The sequence below is a fragment of the Physcomitrium patens genome, chromosome 17, assembly GCF_059467195.1.
Source record: "Physcomitrium patens ecotype Gransden chromosome 17, ASM5946719v1, whole genome shotgun sequence".
NCBI lineage: Eukaryota > Viridiplantae > Streptophyta > Bryopsida > Funariales > Funariaceae > Physcomitrium > Physcomitrium patens.
The window spans coordinates 6,523,206-6,543,928 of record NC_143426.1 but is presented as its reverse complement, the minus strand read 5'-3'; the positions used below and the strand labels follow the sequence as shown (position 1 = coordinate 6,543,928).

General features: G+C 37.5%; 2 long non-coding RNA genes across 2 annotated transcripts; one reads left to right on the top strand and one right to left on the bottom strand.

Moving 5' to 3' along the window:
- Positions 1–690: 690 nt before the first annotated feature.
- Positions 691–2,878, bottom strand: LOC141046405 (uncharacterized). Its single transcript, XR_012219381.2, has 2 exons — positions 1,667–2,878; positions 691–1,402 (listed from the first exon to the last, which is right to left on the bottom strand). It is a non-coding gene; the product is annotated as an uncharacterized LOC141046405 (long non-coding RNA).
- Positions 2,879–3,284: 406 nt separating this feature from the next.
- LOC149987528 (uncharacterized) lies at positions 3,285–4,411 on the top strand. Its single transcript, XR_016497878.1, has 2 exons — positions 3,285–3,786; positions 4,015–4,411. It is a non-coding gene; the product is annotated as an uncharacterized LOC149987528 (long non-coding RNA).
- Positions 4,412–20,723: the final 16,312 nt, after the last annotated feature.

Below are 20,723 nucleotides of genomic sequence, written 5' to 3'. Positions count from 1 at the left end.
CTTTTAGAAGCTTCCTAGTTGGTAGAAGTTGCTTGAGAAGCTTCCTAAATAGGAGTATATATTGGAATCGAGGCTGAAGAGTTCTTCAGTCTCGACAACACATCTCTTGGAGCTCTAGGTCACCTCTCTGGTATTATTCTTGTATTCATCTGATTAATCTAGTTCTTACCAGTTCTTCTTGAACTTCTTGTTAAATCTCAAGTCTGTATTTTTGTGTCCGTGACAATAAGTAATCATTAGATTGTTCCATATTCATTAGAAATCTTTAAGTCCAAATGCATTAAAAAATCCTTTCCACTATGATACATTTTTTGATTGATTCCAAAATAAATGCCATGGAGAACTTCTTGAAAATAGTCCAATTTTCTTATCACACCATTTACACAATAACTTATTAGATTGATTTTGTATTTTATGAAAGTTTATCAAATTAAATACATATTAAATTTGTAATTCTAAGCCTAGATCATCAATTCCAAATAAATCAATAGCCAATTCTTTATTTCTTTGTAAATTTTAATTACCTACTCTTGACTTATAACTTCAATGTAGAACTTTCTAATTCTAAATCTTAAATCATCTTTACTAAAATAAATACACCTAATAAATTTAGTGATACAAATAAAACAGTCTTTTAACAAGCTACAAAATTGCTCAAAAATCATACAGAATGAGAATATAAGAATATGGTATAATTTTTTTTAAATATATCCACCTTCTTTTGATTAAATAAAAAATCAACTTAAATCCTAAAAGACATCTAATTTAATTTCATCTTATATATATATTAGCCAACTACACCATAAGTTCTTGTTGCAAATTTAAATCAACATTATCTTTAACTATCATAATTTCTTTTTATCTATTTAATTCTACAAGTTAAATTATTATATATGCAATTTCTTTTTCTATTAAACTCAAACTTATCTAAATTGCTATTAACTTTCCTAATCTTAAATTTTTAACATAAGAATTGCATGTCCTATGAACTAAAATAAATTATCACTAGTTGGTAGTTAACTTGAATCCTCACAAGAACTCATCAAGCTTTGAGTGGTTAACAATTACTTGTGTTTGTAACTTAAAATCCAACTAAATTGCCATTATTGACCTCCTCAATTTAATTCATTAAAATAAGAAATAATAAAATTCATCCATGCAAAATCATGTCATTAGAATTTTTCATCCTAAAGTATCAATTCATCCTTTTATTCATCCATATTAGCACAAAAGGTCATCTACACAAACCTAAATTCATCCCTGTCCGACTTCATTCACTTAATGTTCTTACCAATGAATAACAGTAGTTGCCTGTTGAGGAAGAGCTTGAACGACTTAAATTCCCCGCTTCCAGGCAGGAATGCAGCAGCAAGCGGGTCAGTGGGAGCCGTCGTCCTGAACACTGAAGCAACTAGTTCAGATTGACTGTTGAGGTTGGTGATGAATTCAGGAGTCTGGAATCTTCCTCTTCACCCTTAAGATTAGTCACGGTTGCACTGGCGGTCAACAATGCCGTGCTAACTGCCCTTAACAATTTGAATTTGATGGTCTCGAGTATTGAAGCACTTCAGGCCATTCTTCAAAGGCCTGGAGTACAATTGGTCCAGCGGGATTAACTCCCAAACTACATGAGAAAGCACTTCGAAGGGAGTGCCAATGAGTATACCTTGTTCACGATAGTTTAAATTTCTATGCTGTTGGATGCACTATTGTAGAACCTCAACTTCAAATCTGAAACAAAGCCGCTGAATAGTAACAAAGACTTCAGGACGTATCATCAGCAACTTCCGAGGAACCAATCCTGCAACATCTGCTTGAAGTGTTCTTGTGGGAGCACTTGGCCGTGTACAGCGACGGCTGGTTGGCGTGAACTGTATCGCCTTGGTTTGTATGTTCAGCTGAAGAAAACGGAGACAAGCAGGGCCTGACCACGCTGGGGAACTTCCAGGGTTGGCTACAATCGAGAGGAGTTTCCCTTGTGCAGAAGTGTTGCGACGGGTTTTGAGTGCACCAGGAAGAAATCCTTCTTCTCGATGGCTTTTGCACAATTCTGGGTAACATAATAACTTAAGCGAGGGCGCTATGATGGTGACAATTGCAGCAGTCCCTGACAGAAGGCTTCGGTACTGGATGTACTTGGTAATTCCCGTCAGATGCATTCCGCACATGCAGATTTCAGTTTGGACGTAAATCGATCTGTCAAGAGGCAGATGGTCGATCCTTCACTTTCCATTGTTATCACCTAATGGATTCCAGGCTACCCACATCAGAGTCAATGTGAGCTTCCCTCAACGGAGATGATGACATACACTCGAAAACTAGTCGATGCACGTTCTGAGACGCCAGAGCGGGGCCACTGCAGTTAGAACTCACAAGAAACAGAACCACAATAGACGCCCTGAACGCTCTTTGTCCAAAATACTCGATCACAACGACGTTGCAGCCACACACATACAACCACTCACATTCTCACAACCGGGCACGACTAGCACGGATGGAGTGGGATGTAGTTCCAAAAAAACAAAAATAGAAAGGTGACGCAACAACAACACTTGCCCACTACCGTCATGCACTACCAGGAAGAACAGGAACCGAACATAGTTCGTAGCCGAACCAAACACACGGCGCTGGAGATGACCAGCACTAGCAACCAGGAAGAAGGGAGAATCACGCGTTGTAGAACAAGGAAGCAAAAAAAATCGACAATTACACAGCTCCACCGCAGCACGAACAACGATGCTGCCCTAGCCGCAACACACCAGGAAAAACAGAGCTCCGAAATTCAGATCCAGGAAAAACAAAAGAGAGCGCGACGAGGATCCTGTCGGGGGAATTCGGATTGGAAGCTCGCTTCCACGAATGAAAGGGCGTCCAAGGATCCCGCCGGCATTGAAGGATAAGGTGCCAACTCCGGCTTTACCGCATCCCAAAGCCATCTCCACAGGCCAACCAACTGTGGCCTTCTGACTCATGCGTTATCGTGACTTCATCCACGTACAATTCTGCATCCATCCTCCAGAGGCTGACGGACGACCGACGATATTCTATGGAAAATCGGTACCGACAATGGGATGGTTGCACCTAGAGACGATGCCCATCCTTTTCTGTTTTTTTGGAACAAACGAAGGAAACTTCATTGCCTTAACGAATAGACCCATACCATTTACGGTTGTACAGACAACGACAACGACAATGAATGCACAGATGGATGATACAGTTTGATCCTCGACGGAATGGGTGTCGACCTCCGCAACAGCAGCGAAAAGGGCATCATTTTCCGACAGGAGGTTTTTCTTAATGAGAAACAGAAGAGGTGTAGTAGCAAGTAGAGGATTGCGGAGTCCCCCTGAAATATATTGGCTTTCTAGTTGTCGCAAGATTAGTGTCGACGGTGGTTTACAAGATTGAGCAGTCAGTAGGCGACGACCGAGCAGTGGGTCAGGAATCTTTAGAGATCTAGTCAGGAGCAGCAGCGGTGGTTCTGGTGTTGTTCGGAAGCCCCGACACACATGATTCTAGTTGCACTACGGGTGTAGTCGTTGGATCAGCACTGAATCCACCCATTGCACAAGTTGAATGTTGTGATATGAGTACAGTGAATTGCTGCGTGAGCTTGCTGCTTTCTGAGCCCTTGATGTGAATGCCGTTAGTTGTTCCCCAGAGCCTCGGCAGAATTCAGTTCAACAGGTTTGATGGTTTGTGATACAGAGGTCAAGGGGGGTTGCATCTGATTCGTGCACTTACAGCACCTCGTTGACGAACTTCTGAGTTTCCTCCAATACTGAGGTAAGCACTGCATTGCCGTACCCAGATAGCAGGTTATCCAATTTTTCTAGAATATGGCTCGCCCATTAAAATTCTCATTTCCTTCATTTCTTTTTTTCTTTTTCTTTTTTTGTGACAGTAGGAAATGATAACGTGAACTTTGGAAATTAATGGGGGTGGGTGCATCCAAGCTTGTCTCGTACACTGATTGCTCACGTATGAAATAGCATTTTTTTGGATGGTATAAAGATTTTGGGGTGAAGGTGTTAGTGGAGTATGGTGGCTACAGTGACTCACATGAAGAACGTGCTAGAAGATGTTCAACATTCCAAATGGTTATTTCCAGGACAAAAGACGACTGAGTACTTCTCAGCTACTGATTCTTGAGGGAAAGAGAACCCCCAGACGGAGTACTTAGAGCTATCTGATGGTTTATCTAGTGAAGAGATCATATCCTCTCAGCACTTCGAGCCTATTGAAGTACAAGTCGAGCCTAGTACAAATGTGATTGAGAATGCCAAGCCTGTCTAGTAGTATGAAAGAGCAATTTGAGCTTGCGCAAGGGGCAAGAGATAGCTTGCCTGAAGCTGAGCTTGATTGCCATCGTCGAGTAATAAACTTATGCAATGCTCAAACTGTTGATCAGTCATCAAATATTGCAGAGTGTGGTGAACTTTGGCGGGAAAAATTTATCCGGTTGTCGAGTGAATATTTCCCCGATGTGGGGGGAATACAATTGAAATTCTTGAGTGAGCTTTGCATTGCTGCTTGTAATTCCGAGAAGTTTTTTCTTAGCGTTGCAAGGAATCAATGGATACGGACAATTATCAAATCTGAGAAGGCTCCTCAAGAACTATTTTCTCCAACATCGACAGAGAAGGAATGTCGTATCCTCAGATCCAATATCACCATCCATAGCAACATTCTACCCTGTGATCCATTTTGGAGAAAGATGCAAGAAACAAGAGATGATTCAAGCAACTGTGTGCATTTTCCGTGTGTTATTTTCATGGAGGCAATACAAGAAAAGAAAACATTGACGCAAAAGTTAGTGGAATGGCGGATGAAGAAAGTAGCATGTGAATTCGGTCACCATGGATTCGGAGGAGCTGTGGATGGAAACTCTACAGAAGATCCTCCAAGGTTGTTTTGAAATATCCAATCTGATGATGTAATTAAAGAGAAACTGGTTGCTACGGAGAATATATGGAGAGTGACATGGAAAGGTGGTCGATTTGTGGGAAAAGATCGCAGAAGGTCTTGTTCCCAGAGGAGCGATAACACTGATCCTAGAGTTGAACCCTTGAACGATGCGGACGATGCGGACGATGCGGAGCTCAGTATTGTGGAACATCTATCTCATCCTCACATTGTTTATAGCTTTGGAGTCTCTCATTCTACAGACAAGCGTTCGATATTCATGGAGGAAATGGATTCTGATCTTAATCAATTAATAGTCGAAAAAGTTCGTGATAATGGCAACGCGCCACCATTTTCTCACCATGACTCTGTTGATATACTACTGCAGTTGGCAAAAGCTATGGCATATACGCATGGAAAGGACGTGGTACATGGGGGTCTGAAGCCTGAGAATATATATGTTAGCAAAATATTGATATCATAGAATGTAACACGTTACTTGGTTAAGGTTGCTGATTTTGGTAGTGCTCAGTTTGTGAGTACGAATCAGGAATCCACACCTAATTTTTAACCGGGAAGATATACTCCGCACTATGCAGCACCAGAAACTTTGAAGTGGCACAAGAACAAGGAAGAGATCATCTATTATCCGAAAGCTCTTGATGTCTACAGCTTTGGCATTGCAGCATTTGAGGTTCTTACAGGAGAGAAACCGTACGACCGCCCAAGAATACGAGACAAAGTAATTTATGATAATTTGAGACCACACCTCCGTGAAAATTGCCGAAAAATGTCAAGGAACTTTCTAAATGATGAGAGATTGATATCACTGGTTGAGAGTTGTTGGCAGGGTGATCCCTTCAAAAGACCTTCTTTTGACAAAATTGTCAAAGACTTGATCGATATCCACACAGCCCTGATTCTGGTATGATTCTTATCTAGTGCTTCATGTTATATGCACACTGTGCTTCACTTTGGTTTAATTTCCGAAACAAATAGAATGTTCTCTATCATTAACAAGAGAAAATAACATGCTTAGCGTTCAGAATTGTCTAGTCATAACTGCTTGGATTCTTTGATTGACTAGTACGTGATTTGTTCTTGCATCATTTTCTTGTAGAACCTGAGCTTGGTTTTTGCAACATGTACTTTTTCGATTTCTTAATTCGTCTTATTCCATAGCTACTAACTTGAACATGAACAGAAAATTGTGATTTTGTTCATGATGTGCGAGGAGTTGGTACGAGAGATAATGGTTTACGTATTATGCTAATCAAATTTCTCCATTACAGAAGCCAACTCGGCGGAACGGCTACCTTCAACGACTAGGAAAATACGTTAACTCCTCCAATTTGTTTGGCGGAAAGAGAGACTGCTCTAGTTGATTTGCTTATTCTTTTGTGTTTGTACTTGTATTTGCTTACTTTCTTCGCTTTTTAATGTATATGTTCCAATACCTTTCACAATACAGCAGTTGTGCGTTTTGCCTAATATTTTTTATATACACTTTACACTTAATTCTAACAAACTCCCTGTATTTGTCAAATTTTTAATCACATAAAATTCACACAAAAAGAAGAATTTTTTTAAAGCTTTTTTTTTTTTTTTTTTAATTCTTCTATTGAAATAGAATTTCTACATTGTTTTTCTACTAAATCTCAATCTAAATTTGCAAATGTATTGCAAATTGAACTTTGTGATCTAATATTTAAAGATTAAACAAGGTAAATAACAAATATATATATATAAATATATATATATATATATATATATATATATATATATTATGCTGTATTACATAAAGAAATTGAGCATTATTTTACTTAGTATTATTTTGTGGTTGTCAAAATTATAACATTCCATATATTCACCAAAATGTTCTTTTATATACTTCATATAAAGAGCAAAGTAATAATTATTATAAATATTAATTATTATTACAAATTTATACTCAAGATTATACAAACTTATTTGTTGTAAAAATTCCAAAATTAATTCTTCTTGCTTACAAATGTGGCATATAATAGCATATATTTATTTATTTAAATGTAATTAGATTTATTTGTTTATCTTAGTGTTGATTTATATTACAAGATACCAAGCACTTCAACACTATTAAGATTTTCTTTTTAAAAAATAATTTATAATTTTTTTTAATTGAAATTTAAAATTAATTGAAATATTTGTCTTCAATAATAACAAAAAAAAACAAGTAGTTTTTATGCAATACAAGAATGCCATTAGTCTCATTGTCTCTTATTTTTAAATTTTCTTTTGAACTCAAATAATAATTAAATACAACATAATTTGGTATTTTGAAAAAACCTAGCAAAAATTTTAAATTTTATAGATGTTTTTTTCTCATTTTTAGGAATGTCTTAAATTTCAAATAACAAAATAAGGTAGTTATTTCTATAAACTATCTTATTTATGTTGTATTTTTTTTGTAATTGATTTTTCTTTTAGAGTTCAAATCTATCTTATAAATAGTTCAAAAATGTATGCAATCATTCAAATTATAACTTGGTGTTAGGGACATAGTCCTTAAAATCTTTCAGAGACAAGTTTCTAGAACCTTCTAGAAGCAAGTCTCTGGAACCATCTAGAAGCTTCCTAGTTGGTAGAAGTTGCTTGAGAAGCTTCTTAAATAGGAGTATATATTGGAATCGAGGCTGAAGAGTTCTTCAATCTCGAAAACACATCTCTTGGAGCTCTAGCTTACCTCTCTGGTGTTATTCCTGTATTCATCTGATTAATCTAGTTCTTGCCAATTCTTCTTGAATTTCTTCTTAGATTTCAAGTCTGTATTCTGTGTCCGTGACAGTTTGTCGAGACTTCACTCACCTCAAATATCAGAGCTAGTTCCTTCTTCATTAGAGTGTAGATTATTCCTCTACTTAGAAGTGTACTAGCATTTTAGAGGTTGCGTATTATTCTCTTCTAAACTGATACTTCTTTTGTTACAATATTGAAATCTTATTCTTCTTGGAGAGAGTGGATTACCCCTTTTCTTGAAGCTCTTATGGCATTTTAGAGATTGCGGAGTACCCTCCTCTAAACCAATATTGTCTTTTTATAGAGTCATTTCTTTTCTTCTCTTAGAATGGCCGGAGGCCAAGACATTAGTATGACAGAAAGTTTGGAGTCCAAGTTGGATGCTATCATAAATGTCTTCACTATGTTATCGCAAAGAACTGTAGAGATTGAAGGAGTCGTTAATGGCAAGGCTTCATAATGATGGAACATCTGGGATGGCACAATCTAGGTTGCACCAGCCTCAAACTTCTGCACTTGGAGAAGCAACTTTGCCTCAGGTTCGACAAGCACCATTGGTTCTACAACATAAGGAGTCCCGAGTTAGCCTTCCGGACAAGTTTGATGGTACGCATTCCAAGTTTCGAGGATTTGTCAACCAAATTAGGTTGATAACAATTTTACAACCCAAACGCTATTCAATGGAGGAGTCACGTATTGGGCTTGTTGGAACCTTACTTACAGGGCAAGCTCTATCATGGTTTGCTCCTTTGTTTGAGAAACGATCGTCCATACTAAACAACTTTGAAACCTTTTTGGAGGCGTTTGCGGAAGCATTTGGTGAACATGACAAGGTTCGATGGGCTACAACAAAAATTCGATCACTACGACAAGGGATGTGCTCTACATCAATTTATGCATCGAACTTTAGGCAATTAGCATGCGACATCAATTAGGATGAAGAAGCGTTGATGAATCAATTCTATTGGGGTTTAAGGGACGATGTAAAGAATTTGCTATTAATTCTTCCTAATCCACAAACGCTCAATGAAGCTATTAGCCAAGTTGTGAAGTGCAATAACTGCCTATTCCAACGCCATCAAGACCAATGTTCAAGATAACATACGATTTGCCACACCCCAACTATGTCAACAAGCAGTGTGAATTCACATTCAGAAGTAGAAGACATGCAAATTGATGCGGTACGTGTCAAATCTCTTACTCTAGAAGAAAAAAAGCGACGTATGGAAGAAGGTCTATGCTTCTATTATGGTGAAGAAGGCCACAAAGTTGGAAACTGCCCCAAGAAGCAAAATCAACGTATTGTCAAGACTAGGGACGCATTTGTTCAGGAAAACGAGGATGCCTAACCACAATAGGAACCATGCAGCTCGATAGTGAAATATCGCAATAACAACTAGGTTCTTTTCTTTCCGCTCAACTTGCCCTTTGCTTTACAATCCCTTTGCTTATTGGCCCTCAGAAACTGAGAACCTTAGCATTATTAGATTCAAGAGCATCTGCTTATTTCTTAGACAAAGAATTTGTGAAGCGTCATAAGATCTCTTTAATAGAAAAATCCAAACCTGTTCACATTGACGTCATAGATGGGCAACCTTTATTGTCTGGTAGTATCATCCATGAATCACAACCTATAGAAGTGACGTTTAAGGGCCATAATAGTCATATTATTTTTAATATTATTAGAACACCATCAAATCCTGTTATTCTTGGTCTTTCTTGATTAAAAAAGTATAATCCATCCATAGATTGGAGGTTACGGAAGATGACCTTTCCCACAAAACCACACAAGAGCAAGCCTAATAGAAAACCTTGAATAGATAAATCCTTATTCATTGGAGCAAGAGCATTTATAAGATCGTCCAAGAAAGGCACACCATTTGTCATTTATACGATTCCAACTACCGGGGAGAAGATCTCAACAACAAGTATATCTAAGTAATATAAGGATTTTAAAGACGTGTTTCAAAAGAAGAATGTCGACATGCTACTAGAACACCAACCATATGATTGCGCCATAGACTTGCAAGAAGGACCACAACCACCCTTTTGTCGAATCTACAATCTATCGCAAATGGAGTTGGCGGATTTGTGGAAGTACATCAACAAGAATCTAGCCAAGAACTTCATCCGTCATTCAAAATCGTCAGTTGGAGCATCCATCTTATTTGTGAAGAAGAAAGATAGCTCGTTGTGGATGTGCGTGGACTATCGAGGCCTCAACAAGGTAACAAAGAAGAATCATTACCTGTTATCCTTGATTTCTAGTCTCTAAGAACAACTTGGACGTGCAAGGATCTTTACAAAAATTAATCTAAGGGGAGCTTATAACCTCGTACGAATCAAGGAAGGGGATGAGTGGAAGACAGCGTGTCAAGGACATGAATCTGGAAGAACTCAAAAATCAAGAAAGACTAAGAATTCACTCAAACTAATGTAGTATTAGAACTGGAATGGCTATTGCCAAAAACAAGAAGACTAGAAAGTCTTGAAACAAGACTAAGGACTAGAAAGGCATTGACAAGAGTGAAGAAGGCTTCACTCTTGCCTCTATATATACTATCTAACTAAAGGCTTCGTGGCAAAATCCTATAGGACCGCAAATATGTGTTGACTTTGTAGTCCACACACTTAGCTTGCTTTCTAAGCTACGTGACACGTGGCTAGCTTGTTGGCCATGTGTTCAAGCTACCAATCACCTCTAAACATGTATAAAGATGAAACAGCGTCTATGAAGCTTCTAGGAAGCTTCTCTAAGGATATTGTCAAACTTACCTACTTCAATCTATCTTTACTTACTTCTATTTAGTTACATAGGTAATTATTGAGATAAATGTGTATGTCCATGACATTATCCCCTCTTCTAGGGACGAGTTCCACGAAGAGCGGTCATCATATGTTGAGGAAGTCTATAATGCGACGAATTGTATTCGCCACATACTCAGATCTTTGTTCTCTTCGAAGATAGTTGATAGGGCCTTCAACCATCGATAGTGTCCCATACCAGGACGAGAAGACCATCCTGTTATTTGATCGTTGTTCAGACCTTCATAACTTCCTTCAAATAAAACATCTCGAATACCATCAAGAGTCGTTCCTACCTCTAGCAATATTACCAAGCATCGAGAGTCTCTTCCAAGATCATGATACCAAACGCGTTGTATCTCGCCATCTATTCAAGGAAGAACATGTCGTTCTTGAGGGTCTTCATCTCGGTTGCGTCGCCTTGAAGGCTGTGACAATCGCAATGTCTTGTTCGACAGATCAACAAATGAAGGCTCTTGAGTCGAATCTCTTAGTTGCTAGTTCTCCATTTCTTCAACGTTTCAAAACACAAAGAAGCTAGAAGCAAGGATTGTAAGTAGAATGATGTCTTGTCTAGAACTTGTTTCTTTTATAAAAAGGATCTTCACCTTGATTTTGATGGATGTCGTCGATGAAAAGCCTCCACCTTCTTTGTTGCATTCACAAGATTCTTTGCCGGCTCCCATGTGCGTTCACTAATATTATATCCGCGCCAATGAATAAGATATTCCAACTTATTTCGACGCCGCCTTGAGTCTAAAACTTCTTCGACCTTAAATTCTTCATTATTGTCCACTTCTATAGGAGGCACTGGCATTTGTCTTCTTCCTTGTATATCCACTGTCTTGTATGGTTCTAGAAGAGACACGTGGAATACAGGATGGATTTTCATTGACTCCAGTAGGTATAACCGAAATGTAACTGGATTGATTTGTACAGAAATAGAAAAAGGTCCAAGCCTACAGTAATCCAATTTATCACAAGGACGAGTAGTCTTGATATTTTGATGAAGTAGCCATATCTTAACACCCACGTTGAATTGTGGTTACTCCTTCCGATAGGCATCTGCATTGATCTTTTGTCGTTCTTGAGCTTCTTTTAATTGTGCCTTCATTGTTGTATGCAGCTCTGACAAACGATTTGCTAAGTTTTCTGCCGCAGGATTATCGACTTCCAAAAAGCTAAAAGTATCAAGTCATGGATGGTAGCCATAATTGGCAAAGAAAGGTGTTTATTGCGTAGAAGAATGTACCGTATTATTATAAGCAAATTCTGCCAATGGCAAAAGAATTGTCCAATCCTCTTGTTGGTAATTGATGGTACACCTTAGGTATTGCTCCAGGACTTAGTTTACACGCTCTGTTTGTCCATCAGTTTGAAGATGAAAGGCCGAAGATAGCTTTATATCCACCTTTAGAATTTTGAAAAGGCTTCGCCAAAATCTTGATACAAATTGAGTCCCCCTATCCGAGATAATATCCTTGGACAATCCATGATATCGATAGATATTGTCAAGGAAAAGCTTAGCCGTTTCTTTACTGGTGATAGATTTTGTATTAGGTACAAAATGTGCCATCTTGGTAACACGATCTACTATCACGAATATTGAATCATACGAACCTGATATTGGAAGATCCGTGATAAAATCCATAGAAACTGAAAACCATGGTTGTTTCAAAATTGGTAATGGTTGAAGGAGTCCATAAGGTTGATGGCAAGGAGTTTTGGATCTTGAACAAATATCACATGATTGTACAAAGTCCTTTACTGCCTTCCACATTTGAGGCCACCAAAAATCTCTTGATATTAGCTCCAAAGTTTTGTTGTATCCAAAATGTCTGGCTGCTGGAAAGTCATGACGAGCTTAAAGGACACGTAATTGTGCCTTGCCTTTTGGAATATATAAGCGATCTTCGAAATATAATAGATTGTTGTTGAATTCAAACTTTGAAGTGTCATGGGACTTAGATGAAGTATTCTTGATGTCATGAATAAGAGGGTCTGAAGACATACTTGATTGAATTTGCTTGACAAAGATTGAATTAACAGTTAATGTTGATTTCATTGCTCGAAGGTGAAAATGTTTTGGCTTCAAGAGAATCATTCTTTGTTGATCAAAAGATGTGTCTCCTTCTTTTGGTGCAAGATAAGAACGTCTAGAAAGGGCATCTGACAAACCTTGTTGTTTTTTGGGTCGATATGTGATCTTGAAATCAAATCTTGATAATGACATGCTCCAACAGGCTTAACGACGATTCAAAATATGTGTTGACATGAAATATTCGAGATTTTTATGATCTATATATACGGTGACTGGATTGGAAGTGCCTTCTAGATAATGACGCCATTCTTGAAATGAATCCACGATGGCAAGAAGCTCTTTGTCGTGGATTTCATAATTAATCTCGGCCGCTGAAAATTTTCTAGAATGAAAAGCTATTAGGTGGAGTTTATCATCTACTCTCATTTGTGATAATACTGCTCCCAAGGCAAAGTCCGATGCGTCTGTTTCCATAAAAAATGCCTTGGAGAAGTCAACACGATATAAGATTGGTGCAGAGATAAATTCCTTCTTTAAAGCATCAAACGATGCTTCGGCTTCTTTATTCCACTCAAGTTTGTCTTTATAAGTCAAACGTGTAAGTGGAGCTGTAACTTGAGAAAAATTCTTGATGAAGATTTGATAGTAATTAGCAAAGCCCAAAAAGCATTGCACATCTCTTACTGTTCTTGGAATCTTCTAATCTATGATAGTCTAGACTTTCTTGGGATCCATCATAAGGCCCTCATTAGAAATAATATATCCCAAAAAATCAACTTGAGTAGAGTGAAAAACACACTTTTTTATTTTGGCATATAATCTTGCATCTCTTAGTTTTTGTAATACACGACGAACATGAATTTCATATTCCTCTATGTTCTTAGAATAGACTAGAATATCGTCTAAATAGCAGACGACAAAGTTGTCTAGAAATTCTCGAAAAACATCATTCATAAGGTATTGAAAAGCAACTGGTGCATTTGTGAGTCCAAAAGGCATGACATTGTATTCAAAATGTCCATACCTTGTTTGAAAAGCTGTCTTCCATTCATCTCCTTCTTTGATGCGGACTAGATTGTATGCTCCTCGTAGATCTATTTTTGTATAGATCTTTGCTTGATTCAGTTGATCAAGTAGTCTTGAGATTAGAGGTAGAGGATATCTATTCTTAATGGTGATCTTGTTAAGTCCTCGATAATCTACGCACATTCGTAGAGATCCATCTTTTTTCTTCACGAACAAGATTGGAGCTCCTGTTAGAGATTTTGAATGGCGGATGAAGTTCTTAGCCAAATTTTCATCAATGTATTCTTTTAATCCAGCCAACTCGTTCTGCGATAAACTATAGATCGGTCCAAATGGCGGTTGAGTTCCTTCATGAAGATCAATAGTACAACCATAAGGTCGATGTTCTGAAAGAATATCTACATTCTTCTTTTCAAAGACATCTTGAAAATCTTGATATTGAGAAGAAATTCCACTTGACGTCTTTTCTGTATCTCCAATGGGCGTGGCATAGATTGCAAAAGGTGTCCCTTCTTTCGCAACATGCATAAAGGCTCTCGCACCTACTAGTAGGGGCTTAGATATATTAGGCTTATAAGTTTCTACTTGACTAATAGAATTTTGGATTGAACTAGAAGAAAAGTCAAGATTACGGGATTTCCAATCTATTTGTGGGTTATACTTCTCTAACCACGATAGTCCTAAAATAACTGGGTTGGAAGGAGATTTAATTACATTAAAGATTACTATGCTAGTATGATCTTTAATTACTATATCTAAAGGAATGGTTTCATGGATTACGTCTCCGGAAATCAGCGAACGACCATCTATGACTTCTACATGTACAGGTTTGGTTTTCTTGACTAAGGTTATTTTTTGATTTTTGACAAAGTCTTCGTCTATAAAATAAGCTGAGGCTCCTGAATCTAATAAAGCAAAGACTTTGTGATTTTTAGGTCCTAAATATATATCTATTATAAAACAAGGCGAGGGATTTGAGGAGAGAATAGGACCTTTACTAGATGTTGCATGTGATTCCAGCCGCACGGTCCCTATTGTGACTGGAGAAACTCGTTTTCCGACACACTATCCTCTTTGGTAATTGTGCTCCTCATTTTGTAGTTATGTTGCTTCTTTGGGCAATATTGAGCAATGTGCTTAGCTTCTCCACAATATAAACACAAATCCTCTTAGCGACGTCGAGTCTTTTCTTGTTCTGTAAGAGATTTAATACACATCGCATCAATTTGCATTGGTTCTAGCCTTGATGAATGCGTTTCAAAAAACTTGGAAGCTGCGACTACTACTTGACTTGTTCCTCTCCAGCCAAGTCTTTGTTCTTGGCGCCTTTCAAATAATCGATTGTCGCAGGCAATGGCTTGAGCAATAAATTGTTCCAAAGATTCTACTTTTGGTATTGTTAATAACAAGTCTTTGATGTTATCCTTCAATCCATAACGAAATTGGTTGATAAGTGATTTATCATTCCAGTCCACATCGCAAGCAAGGTTTTAAAATTCCGCAGCATATGTGGTGGCTGATCGTGAACCTTGTCGTAAAGATAAAAGTTTGGTCTCAGTTACTCGTTCTCGATCACTTTCTCCAAATATGGCTGTAAACACTTCTAGGAATGCATTCAAATCATAAAGTATTCGTGAATCCTTTTCCATCAAAGGTGCAAACCAAGAGAGAGCACTTCCAGATAGAAGTGCACCTATGAATCCAACTTGAGTAAATCCATCAGGGTATTGGAAATGATGCAACCTTAGATAAAGCTTGACTTGTTGTAAAAAACTTCGAAATTTTGATCTTGTTCCATCAAACTTCTCGGGCATACTAATCCTCATCCCGGTTGCACTTGTAGAAACAAGACTCCCTGGATTTGGTTGAACAGATGCTCTACTTGCTTCTCTCAACTATACAACTTCTTGCCGAAGATTTTGGACTTCTTCAATAGGTGTAGGAATATTGCTTCCATGGTTGGTATTCCTAATGCGCGATATTTCTATCCTTAGAATATTGACAAGCTCATGAAGATCTGCAATAGTTGTAAATCTATTCTCACTTCTACTAATTGTAGCATCTATGATTTTTCTTTCCATAGCAAAATAATAAAACCACACGTCAAATTAAAGGAGGGTAATCCGCAACCTCTAATGTTAAGTGAGAATTTCCACAAAGAGGGGTAATCCGCTCTCTTTGAGAAAAAAAAAACCAGTATTAGAGACTAGACTGATGTTTGAAGGTGGGTAGTCCGCAACCTTCAAAAACATGACAATTAGAAGTGGGATAATCCACTCACTTCTAGAACAAGACAAGACAAAGAAGTTAGCACTCTTGTCAAACTGTTAAGGACATGAATCTAAAAGAACTCAAAAATCAAGAAAGACTAAGAATTCACTCAAACTAATGTAGTATTAGAACTGGAATGGCTATTGCCAAAAACAAAAAGACTAGAAAGTCTTAAAACAAGACTAAGGACTAGAAAGGCGTTGACAAGAGTGAAGAAGGCTTCACTCTTGCCTCTATATATACTATCTAACTAAAGGCTTCGTGGCGAAATCCTATAGGACCGCAAATATGTGTTGACTTTGTAGTCCACACACTTAGCTTGCTTTCTAAGCTACGTGACACGTGGCTAGCTTGTTGGCCACGTATTCAAGCTACCAATCACCTCTAAACATGTATAAAGATGAAACAGCGTCTATGAAGCTTCTAGGAAGCTTCTCTAAGGATATTGTCAAACTTACCTACTTCAATCTATCTTTACTTACTTCTACTTAGTTACATAGGTAATTATTGAGATAAATGTATATGTCCATGACACAGCATTCCGTACAAGGTATGGCCATTTTGAGTATAATGTCATGCCTTTTGGTCTTACCAATGTTCCAGCGATCTTTCAACATATGATGAATGATATTTTCCGAGAGCACCTTGACAATTTTGTTGTCATCTATTTGGATGATATTTTGATATTCTCCAAAAATGAAGAAGAGCATGAAAAACACGTTCGTTTAATCTTAGAGAAACTTCACGAGCGAGGACTATATGCCAAGTTGGAGAAGTATTTATTTCACCAAATAGAGATGGAGTTTTTGGAGTCCGTTGGGACTACGGAAGGCTTGAAGATGGACCCTAAGATGGTGGAAGCAATCGTGTCTTGGGAGGTTGCGAAGATAGTTAGAGACATACAATACTTTCTTGGTTTTACCAACTTCTATCGGATCTTCATCAAGAATTACTCTCAAGTTGCTGCTCCTCTCACTCGGTTGACATGCAAGGATAAGTTGGAATAGGAACCTCAAGCGGAGAAGGCATTTCAAGTCCTGAAGACTGCATTTACTATGGCTCCAATCTTGGTACATCCAGAATTTACAAAGGCCTTTTATTTAGAAACTGATGCTTTGGATTTTGCTTTCGGAGTTGTACTTTCAGAAATGGGAGAACACAAGAAGCTCCATCCAGTTGCATTCTATTCTCAAAAGTTTTCTACTACTAAAATCAATTATGAGATCCATGATAAAGAACTTCTTACTATAGTGGATTCTTTCCAAGAATGGCGTCACTTTCTTAAAGGAGCTGCACACCCAGTGATCGTATACACAGATCACAAGAACTTGGAGTATTTCATGTCGGCTCAAGTTCTAAATCGACGTCAAGCTCGATGGAGTATATTGCTATCTAGGTTCGATTTTGTTATCACTTATTGACCTAGAAAGCAACAAGGACTATCTGATGCCTTATCGAGAAGATCGTATCTTGTACCAAAGGCTAAAGAAGTAGCATTTAATCAACAATGTACGACGTTGTTGAAGCCAGAGCAATTTCAGCTTTGCACTACTATTGTGCCAATTGATGTTGACTTCCTCAATCAAGTACATACCATGACCATTGAAGATTCAGTAGCCATTGATATCAAGCAGCGTGCCAATGACGACAAGTTTAAGGTGGAGGGAGATCTTTTATACTTTGAGGAGCAGTTGTATATCCCAAAAGGACCAACACGACTCGGAGTTCTTCAATCTCGCCACGATTTTCCAACTGAGGGACATTTTGGATTCAAGAAGACCTTGGAGCTTATTTTTCTAGATTTTTGGTGGCCCCAAATGTGAAAGAATGTGAAAGATTTTGTCCTCTCTTGTGACATCTGTTCAAGATCCAAGAACCCTCGGCATCGTCCTTATGGACTTCTACAGCCATTGCCAATTCCATGTCGACCATGGTCTTCAATTTCCATGGACTTCATCACGGACTTGCCATCATCGAACTCATTTGACAGCATCTTTGTCGTGGTAGATCGGCTTACAAAGATGGCGCACTTTGTCCCTTGTAAGAAGACATCGTCCAGTGAAGTTACAGCAAGGCTCTTTCTCGATAATGTGTATCGATATCATGGACTACCAGATGATATCGTATTTGATCAAGGAACCTAGTTCATATCAAAGTTTTGGAGATCTCTCTTTGAGATACTGAAAGTAGATATCAAGCTTTCTTCGGCTTTTCATCCTCAAATTGACGGCTAAATGGAATGGATGAACCAAGTCTTAAAACAATACTTACGATGCAGCATCAACTATGTGTAAGACGATTGAACCACAGATCTGCCGCTAGCCGAGTTTGCATATAAAAACACCCTCGATGCATCGACTCAATACAGACCATTCTTTTCCAACTATGGGTATCATCCGAAGCTTGATTTATTGAGTCCGTCAACAAATAACAATCCAGTAGCTGAAGGATTTACGAAACAACTATTAGAGCTTCAATTACAACCCGCTCAAGAATCCTACAAGGCATTTGCAGATAGATTTTGAAATCAAGCACCTACTTTCAAAATTGGAGATAAAGTATGGCTTCTTCGACGAAATATCAAGACCAAGCGACCATGTGATAAGTTGGACTATCGAAGATTGGGACCATTTATCATCCAGAAGCAAATCAATTCAGTGGCGTACCGTCTGGAATTATCGGCTTCTATGAAGGTACATCCAGTCTTTCATGTTTCTTTGTTGGAACCTTATCGACAGTCGTCTTTTCTTGAAAAAGTGCAATGTCCACCACCTAGTATTGAGATCGAGAACCACGAGGAATACGAAGTTGAAAAGGTGCTTGATTCATGACGAAGGTGAGGCAAGTTGGAGTATCTTGTTCATTGGTGTGGCTACGACATTAATGAGTGAATATGGGAGCCGACTGAAAATCTCACTAATGCATTGTAAAAGGTACATGAATTTCATCAACAACATCCTCATAAACCTAAGCTGGTTCGACAATAGCTTTCTTCTGAAGCTTGTTCATCCAAGAATTTAAAAAAGAGGGAGAGGACCACCAAAATTTGTAGTTGATGTATTTATTTTTTCCAAGATAAAGTAGAATTTTTTTAGTAGCCATAGTTTGGTCTTTTGATATGGATAGCCAAGAGATAGATACTATGCCAATCAGATTATCTCAACCAACTAGCTCATGAAGGCGACCCCAAGATGAAGAACTACCTATACCACGACGACGACGGAAGATACCGAATAACCGATCATTAGTGATTGTATTTGAGTTCGAGTGTGCTTACGATGGTCAGCCAGAAGGCGTGTTTGCAGGACAATTTTACAATGAGGATATAAAAGTTCATGCTTAGTCAGAAGTCGAAGGCGTGGGCAACTACCATTGGCTTCAAGGGCCAATAAATCACTTGCCTCATGAATAATAGTTGAAGTTCATAGCAGACGTTATGCGATAGATCTTCATTTTCTTGCGTTGGTACTAATTAACAACAACATTGCTTCTCAGAGACCTCGAAGCTAAAAGAAGGGGTGATGTTAGGGACATAGTCCTTAAAATCTTCTAGAGACATGTTTCTAGAACCTTCTAGAAGCAAGTCTCTAGAACCTTCTAGAAGCTTCCTAGTTGGTAGAAGTTGCTTGAGAAGCTTCTTAAATAGGAGTATATATTGGAATCGAGGCTGAAGAGTTCTTCAGTCTCGACAATACATCTTTTGGAGCTCTAGCTCACCTCTCTGGTGTTGTTCTTGTATTCATTTGATTAATCTAGTTCTTACCAATTCTTCTTGAACTTCTTCTTAGATCTCAAGTCTGTATTCTGTGTCCGTGACACTTAGATTGAAGTTTTTTTAATTTATACTTCAAATCAATAATTATAGATTGACATAAAACAATACAGACATCCAATATTATGAAACTTAGAATTAATATTGAAAATCAAAATGATGTTTAATTTTCATAATTATTTATGGTATGTATATTTTTAGTAAAAGAATCTAAAATGCTTTGACATACCTACATTTTACCAACTCAAAAGAGTCTTAATACTACCACCAAAAGTTAAAGTACATATCAATCTTGCAAGAGGTACTTTTATTAGTTTCTACACATTCTTTATTGTACAATACTTTATTGTTGTTTAAATGTGAAAATTTATATTTATAAATAAAGTATCAAAGCACATAATTGACACTTCCAAATCAAAGTTTACCAATTTAGGTGTTTGAATACTCATTATTTCAAGAACATTCGAGAGAGAGACAAACAAGACATTGTGGAAGATTTAGAGTACTTTTTTTACTAAGTTATACAATAGAGTTTACAAAAAATAATTAAAGAAGAAAAGTGAAAAGAAAAATAAACATATGACAGATAATATTTTAGCCCAAAAATAATTGTTTAAAATTTCTTCAATAAGTAATAAATAGAGGTACCCATTCTAATACCAATTCATCTACATTCACATCAATTGTAAAATATGAAAATTCGCTGTTGTTATATCACTTCAATTCTTCTGAACATTTCACTGCCATTTTTGCATAAGTCTCAATAGAACTATTTTTCAATTCTTTATTTCATTATAATTGAAATCCAACCTTTAAAATCACGTACAATACAAAAAAAACAATTTGAAACTGAACAAATAAAATTTGATTGATAATTTGAGCAGTCAACTCAGAACCTCACAACAAAAAATGAGCTTGTCACTGCCACATTCTATCTCAACAAACACTAAAAAACAACACATAATCTTCATAAATATATATATATATATATATATATGAATTCTACATAGAGATGGATGAATGAGCTTCCAAGAGTATGAACATCCACAATCTTCGAACTCTTTCGGATGCCCGAGACTGGGGCTTCTGTGGACAACTCTCAATGCCAATCTTTGGCCAATCTGCGTC